Below are 7,170 nucleotides of genomic sequence, written 5' to 3'. Positions count from 1 at the left end.
GCCAGCTGGAGACTGTCCTCATAATATCAATAATAGCGGGAGCTTTATGTCTAATGCAGCGATTTCTAATGTCCGTTTTCTCTGACGCGTCTGTTTGTTCACACATCCATTTGTGCGCGCTGTATCCACATTGGTTTGCATCAGGGTAGTCAGGCACATGAAAAAAAAAACACAGCATGTCCTATTTTGGTCCGCATTATGCCTCCACCCTGTACCAGTCACTATACGAATGCCTCCACCCTGTACCAGTCACTATACTGATGCCTCCACCCTGTACCAGTCATTATACGAATGCCTCCACCCTGTGGCAGTCACTATACGAATGCCTCCACCCTGTACCAGTCACTACACCGATGCCTCCACCCTGTGCCAGTCACTATACTGATGCCTCCACCCTGTACCAGTCACTATACTGATGCCTCCACCCTGTACCAGTCACTATACGAATGCCTCCACCCTGTACCAGTCACTACACCGATGCCTCCACCCTGTGCCAGTCACTATACTGATGCCTCCACCCTGTACCAGTCACTATACGAATGCCTCCACCCTGTACCAGTCACTACACCGATGCCTCCACCCTGTGCCAGTCACTATACTGATGCCTCCACCCTGTACCAGTCACTATACTGATGCCTCCACCCTGTACCAGTTACGATACGAATGCCTCCACCCTGTACCAGTCATTACACCGATGCCTTCACCCTGTACCAGTCACTATACGAATGCCTCCACCCTGTACCAGTTACTATACGAATGCCTCCACCCTGTACCAGTCACTACACCGATGCCTTCATCCTATGCCAATCACCACATCGATGCCTCCAACCTGTACCAGTCACTACACCGATGCCTCGACCCTGTGCCAGTCACTACACTGATACCTCCACTCTGTGCCAGTCACTACACTGATACCTCCACCGTGTGCCAGTGACTACACCAATGCCTCAAGCCTGTTCCAGTTACTGCACCAATGCCCCTATCCTGTGCCAGTTACAGCACAGATGCCTCCACCCTGTGCCAGTCACTATACCGATGCCCCCACACTGTACCAGTCACTACACCAATGCCTTCATCCTGTGCCAGTCACCACATCGATGCCTCCAACCTGTACCAGTCACTACACCGCTGCCTCCACCCTGTACCAGTCACTACACCGATCCCTCCACCCTGTGCCAGTTACTACACCGATGCCTCCACCCTGTACCAGACACTATACCGATGCCTCTACCCTGTGCCAGTCACCACATCGATGCCTCCAACCTGTGCCAGTGACTACACCGATGCCTCCAGCCTGTGCCAGTTACTGCACCAATGCCTCTATCCTGTGCCAGTTACAGCACCCATCCCTCCACCCTGTACCAGTCACTACACCGATCCCTCCACCCTGTACCAGTCACTACACCGATCCCTCCACCCTGTACCAGTCACTACACTGATCCCTCCACCCTATACCAGTCACTACACCGATCCCTCCACCCTGTGCCAGGCACTACACCGATCCCTCCACCCTGTGCCAGTGACTACACTGATGCCTCCGCAATGACTTCTGTGAGGGCTTGATTTTTACACGATGAGCTGTAGTTTGCATTAGTACCATTTTGGGGAACATACGACTTTTTTGATTACTTTTATTGCATTTTTTGGTAGGCAAAACAAACAAATGGGGCGGAGCCAAGTGCCAGGACTTAGCTCCGCCCCTGTCTTGCCCCCTCCTATTGCAAATAGTGGCAAGGGGCGGAGAGGGGGCGGGAGCTCAGTTCCTGCTCCTGGCTCTTCCATCCCCCCCCCCCTTCCTGCAGACAAGGACACCGTATATCGGCTCGGCGTGAAAACCGATCTGACATACAGTCATCTAAATAAGCCCTTAGAATGATAGACACCCCCACAAATGACCCCATTTAGAGAATACACATCTTAATGTACTCACTGAGGGGGTCAGGAGTATTTTGACCGCAGTTTTTTTCAGGAGTTGATGCAACTTAGAGGAGAAAAAATTTCATATTTTTGCAAATGTGTCCGTCACGCTCAGTCGGCACACGGTGAAGTATTTGCCAGCACACCTTGTTTCTGTGGATTCTATCCTGACTAGCCAGGGTTAACATCTCCTATGCTTACTAGTTGAGGTTAATTAGTCCTGCAAGTGTCAGTGAGGTGTGGCTGGTGATTGACATTTCTGTCAGCCTATTAGCTTCCTCCTCTTCCCTATACGATCCAGCTCTTCCTGGCTGTGAGTGGCTGATGATTTTCAGTGTTCCCTGAGCAGTCAGCCTGCTCAGAGCGCCTGTGTTCAGGTTTGTTCCCTGGTTTGTATGGTTTTATAGTGTTTCTGTCTTTTTGTTATTGTCTCTCTCTTTGTTGCCAGTATTCAGGTTCCCATAAAGTAGGGTCTTCCTTTTCGGGACGAGTGCTCCGCTGTGAGGTGGGTTCAGTCTGAGGGGTTCTGAATACCTCACTCTTCTGTTCTACCTGTGTGTCGCCACCCATATTTCTAGTTTTCGCGTCGGTTCTGGCTGCCCTCATACCAGGTTCCTGTTGGCAGTCCAGGACGAACGTAACAGTGTCATTTTAAGGACATATATATATATATATATATATATATATATATATATATATATTTTTTTTTTTTTTTGTCTACAGGGCACATGAAAATGAAGACTTGCACCCCAAAATGGATCCCCTGTTTGTCCTGTGTTCAGAAATAAACCCATTGTGGCCCTAATCTTATTTCTGGATGCACAAAGGGGACCAAAACTAAAGGAGCAGCTGGCGGCTTTCAGAGCAGAGATTTTTTCTTGAAGGTGATTTAGGCCCCGCTGCCCACTTGTAGAGCCCTTGAGCGTCCAAAACTATAGAGAACCCCCACAAATAATGCCATTTTGAAAATCAGACCCCTACTGACTTCATCTAGGGGGATGCTGCGTATTTTGACCCAACAGTTTTTGAATGAATCTAAGCAAAGCAGAAGGAGAAAATTACAATTTTCTTTTTCTTTGGCAACCGTGTCATTTTAAAAACAGGGGTTTTTTTTGTACAACACAAATAGGAATGAAAACTTTTCACCCCAAAATGGATCCCCCCGTTTGTCCCGTGTTCAGAAACATGCCCATTGTGGCCCAAATCTACTTACAGGACACATGGCTAGGCCTGTAATGGAGGGAACACCCGCTGGATTGCAGGGCACAACTGAATAAATTCCAGGCCCCATTGCCCACTTGTAGAGCCATCAAGTTGCCAAAACGATAGACCACCCCCAGAAGTGACCTCACTTTGAAAACTAGAGCCCTTAACGAATCCATCTAGGGGTTTACTGAGCATTCTGACCCCAAAAATTATTATAAAGCATGTGAAAAATAAATAACATTTAATTATTTTCATAAGTTTCCTTTTGTTTCAAGCAGGAAAAACTGGGGAGATTCAGCCCAAATTTTATAGCACTAGTTCTGTGTCCAGCAGCACCCCCATTGTAGCCCCAATCTGCTTACAGGACACACGGCTGGGCCTGTAATGGAGGGAACACCCACTGGTATTTTGGGACACGACTGAATACATTCCCGGGGCTTCTTGTAAATTCCGTATTACAGGTAGCGATCTGAATAACGCCGGGCTCAGACGGACGTATATGGGATCCGCTTGCGTACGGCCGGGCAATGTACTTCTCATAACTGCATACTCACACAGGTGGTCATGCGCAGTACACTTTTTTTTTTGCTTTTTTAGGTTTTCCACGCCGTCGCCTAGCGATGCTGCGTTTTGTTTATTTTGCAGATGGATTATGTAATTCCGACCTGCTAAAGTGAGCGGCATTGTGTAATCCAATGCATATGATTGATTTCACATATCCGCAATTCCTATCCGGTCGTGTGGGACCGGCCTAAGCTAGATCGCTACTTTTTTTCCTTTATACGGATAGTGGTGATCACATGACCGGGGGACTGCTCAACGAGGCCTCCGGTCACTGATCCAGGCTCTTGGCTACCTTGATAGCCAGGAGTAAGGAGATTTTACATTTCCTAGGCCCTTCCCAGCTGCCGAGCTTGCATCCACCATTTTGCTGAAGGGGCCCATACACAGAAGCCAGGAAACCGTCCGTGGAGAAAGACCGCCTCAGGGGCAGTTTTTTTTGTTTGTTTGTTTTATATTTCCTGCGACGTCGCCTCGCAGTGTCACATATACACTCTTTCTATACACGATTAAATTGCATATGGGCAATATAGAGAACAATTGGCTATCACGCACGTGTATATGTGACAGAATAGAAAATGCTGCGTACCTATTTGTGCTTGCGTATTATGCAACTCCGGCACACAAGTAGGATCGAACCTGCGTTAGGTAGTGTAATTGATTTGCCTGCGAATTACAGCATATTACACAGGTATACAGCGCACGTGTAATAGAGTAATCATATGCTTGTTTAAGCCCTGCCGAATTTAGACACACTTATTGCTCAAAATTCGCTTAAAAGTCGTCTTTTGAGCGATAATCGTTGTGTGTAACTGCACTGACATTGTGCAGTTTTCGTTAAGCCGTCGCTCATCGTTGTTTTTCAGCGTGCTGATGAGCCTCATCGGGGATACAGCTGAAACTAGTATCAGCTATATCTCACTCCCTGATGACAGGCTGGGTATGAAGAACAAAGTGGTCCAGCTGTGTTCTGCATACCCCACTCGGAGCGCTCGGCTGTATAACAGCCAGGCACTCCGAGCAGAGAACAGCTGGATGCAGAAGACAAGCAGGGCCTCCCCTCTTGTCTTCTGCATCCTCCGCTCGGCTGTGTAACAGCCGGGCGCTCAGAGCGGGGAACAGCTGGATGCAGAAGACAAGCAGGGACATCCCTCTTGTCTTCTGCATCCTCTGCTCGGCGCGCAAGGTGATCGCTCAACGTTTGAGTGATCACCTTGTGCGGTTTTAAATCACACAACAATTATCGCTCAAGTCGCTTTAAAGACATATTTTGAGCGATAATCGTTGTCTAAATGGGCCTTAAAGGGGTTGACTCGCGGCAAACCTCAAAATTTTACATTAGCCCATTCCCCCTGTCACCCCCCCCCCTGGCATAAAATAGCATTTTAAAGTGGTTTTTAAACCGCTTGCTACTCACCGATGTGATGAAAGATGAACTTATAAAAATCTTCTCCCAAGATGGCCGCCGGTCCTTTCCCAGGGATGCACTGCAGTTTTCTCCCATGGTGCACCGCGGGTCTTCTCCCATGGTGCACCATGGGCTCTGTGCGTTCCATTGCCGATTCCAGCCTCCTGATTGGCTGGAATCGGCACACGTGACGGCGCGGAGCTACGCGATGATGCGTAGAAGGGGGCGGAGCCAGAATGCCGCTCGTGCCCCGGGCTGACCAGAAGGAGAAGACCCTTCTGCGCAAGCGCGTCTAAAAAAGCAAGAAGACCCCGAAATTAGACGGAGCCAGGGAGACGGGGACGCCAGCAACGGAGCAGGTAAGTGAGTAACTTCTGTATGGCTCATATTTAATGCACGATGTATATTACAAAGTGCATTAATATGGCCATACAGAAGTGTCTCACGAAAGCAAGTGGGGTTATACAACCCCTTTAAGGCAGGAGGAAGATGTGAGAATGTCCCACCATTATGAAGTGATTCCAAACCTTTTTTTTTTTTTTTTGCTTTAGCAATCGGCGTCCAACACAATGCTGACAACTAAATATATATAACCTAAACAATTGATATTTTCCATCAGACTGTTGGATTTCCATTAACATTTGTAAAATCATTCAGTTTGTTAATGATGATTGTTACTTCTGTACCATGGAGAGGGTAATTCATTCATTAATGAATTTATTAGATACTTATTAGAGATGAGCGAGTATACTGGCTAAGGCACATTACTCGAGCGAGTAGTGCCTTAGCCGAGTATCTCCCCGCTTGTCTCTAAAGATTCGGTGGCCGGCGGGGGTGACAGGTGAGTTGCAGGGGGGAGAGATCTCCCCGCTCTCCCCCGCTGCCCCCCGCCGGCCCCTGAATCTTTAGAGACGAGCGGGGAGATACTCGGCTAAGGCACTACTCACTCGAGGAATGTGCCTTAGCAAGTATACTCGCTCATCTCTAATACTTATTAATTACTTTTGTTTTTTTTACTTATTTAGTTTATGATTTTGAATTCCAGAATTATCATTTTATAGTTTTTTTTTTATTTCATTATTTATCATTCATTTTTATTTGTTATTTATTTGACTTCTATAGATCACATTCCCTGCTCTGTGTCCAGCAGCCCCCTATGGTGTACTTGAATGACTCATGTGCCCCCCTGGTGCTCAGAGCAAACATCAGAGAGAGGAGACAAATTCTGGTCTGCTTGTCTCTCCTATAATGTTTCGCATAGCGACTTGAAAGAGAAAAGTGCAAAAGTTTTCATGAAAACCGATGTTTGCTTTCCAAAGTATCCACCCATCATGCACTACTTCTCCTTGTCTTGAGAGCACAGCATGTAGACCCATGTGACTGTTTTCCACGATCTTTCCTTGTTACTTGACCAAAGTACTCTTGCCTTTGTTTAATCTCAACCAACTGGGCATTCAGATTCAATGAGAGCAGATAAAGTAATCTCTTAAAATAATTATAAATGCCCCTCGTTACCATCTTCATTCTTCTTGTAGCCTACTATTTTTTTCTCATTTAGGTTCTAAATAGCCCAGGCTAAAGGTCCCTTTACACAGTATGACTGTTGGGTGCTTTTGCCTTCTTTCATACATGAGCGATAGTCTGTCAAGCGTATTTAGTGACCCTGCATTGAGTTGGGGTTTGGACCCAATGACCCTGGAGGTCACTTCCAACTCTACCATTCTATAAGAATGGGGATGAAGCACACTGGAGATCTCTTCCGGTTGCCCACCTCCAGTAAACAAAAGTTGTTCATAGATTGAACGACTATTTTTTCCCTTGAGCGAAAAGCCACCCAATAGTCATTCTGTTTCATAGAACAACTAGTGACTTCTCGCGCAATGCCCTGTCAGCAACTGTGTGTTTTTTGTTTTTTTGGTGTTTTTTTTTAATTTTTTAGAAAAATGAGCAAAAAACAGATGAAACGCACACAATTACTCCACCAATCTCCTCACTGGATCTTCATCGGAGTAGCTCCACTTCCTCCCTTCTCTTCGACGCCACCATTATTTCCCCCATACGTCATCAGTATTGACAGC

This window comes from Eleutherodactylus coqui, chromosome 3 (assembly GCF_035609145.1).
Source record: "Eleutherodactylus coqui strain aEleCoq1 chromosome 3, aEleCoq1.hap1, whole genome shotgun sequence".
NCBI classification, from domain to species: Eukaryota; Metazoa; Chordata; class Amphibia; order Anura; family Eleutherodactylidae; genus Eleutherodactylus; species Eleutherodactylus coqui.
Note: the sequence above shows the minus strand (reverse complement) of the source record.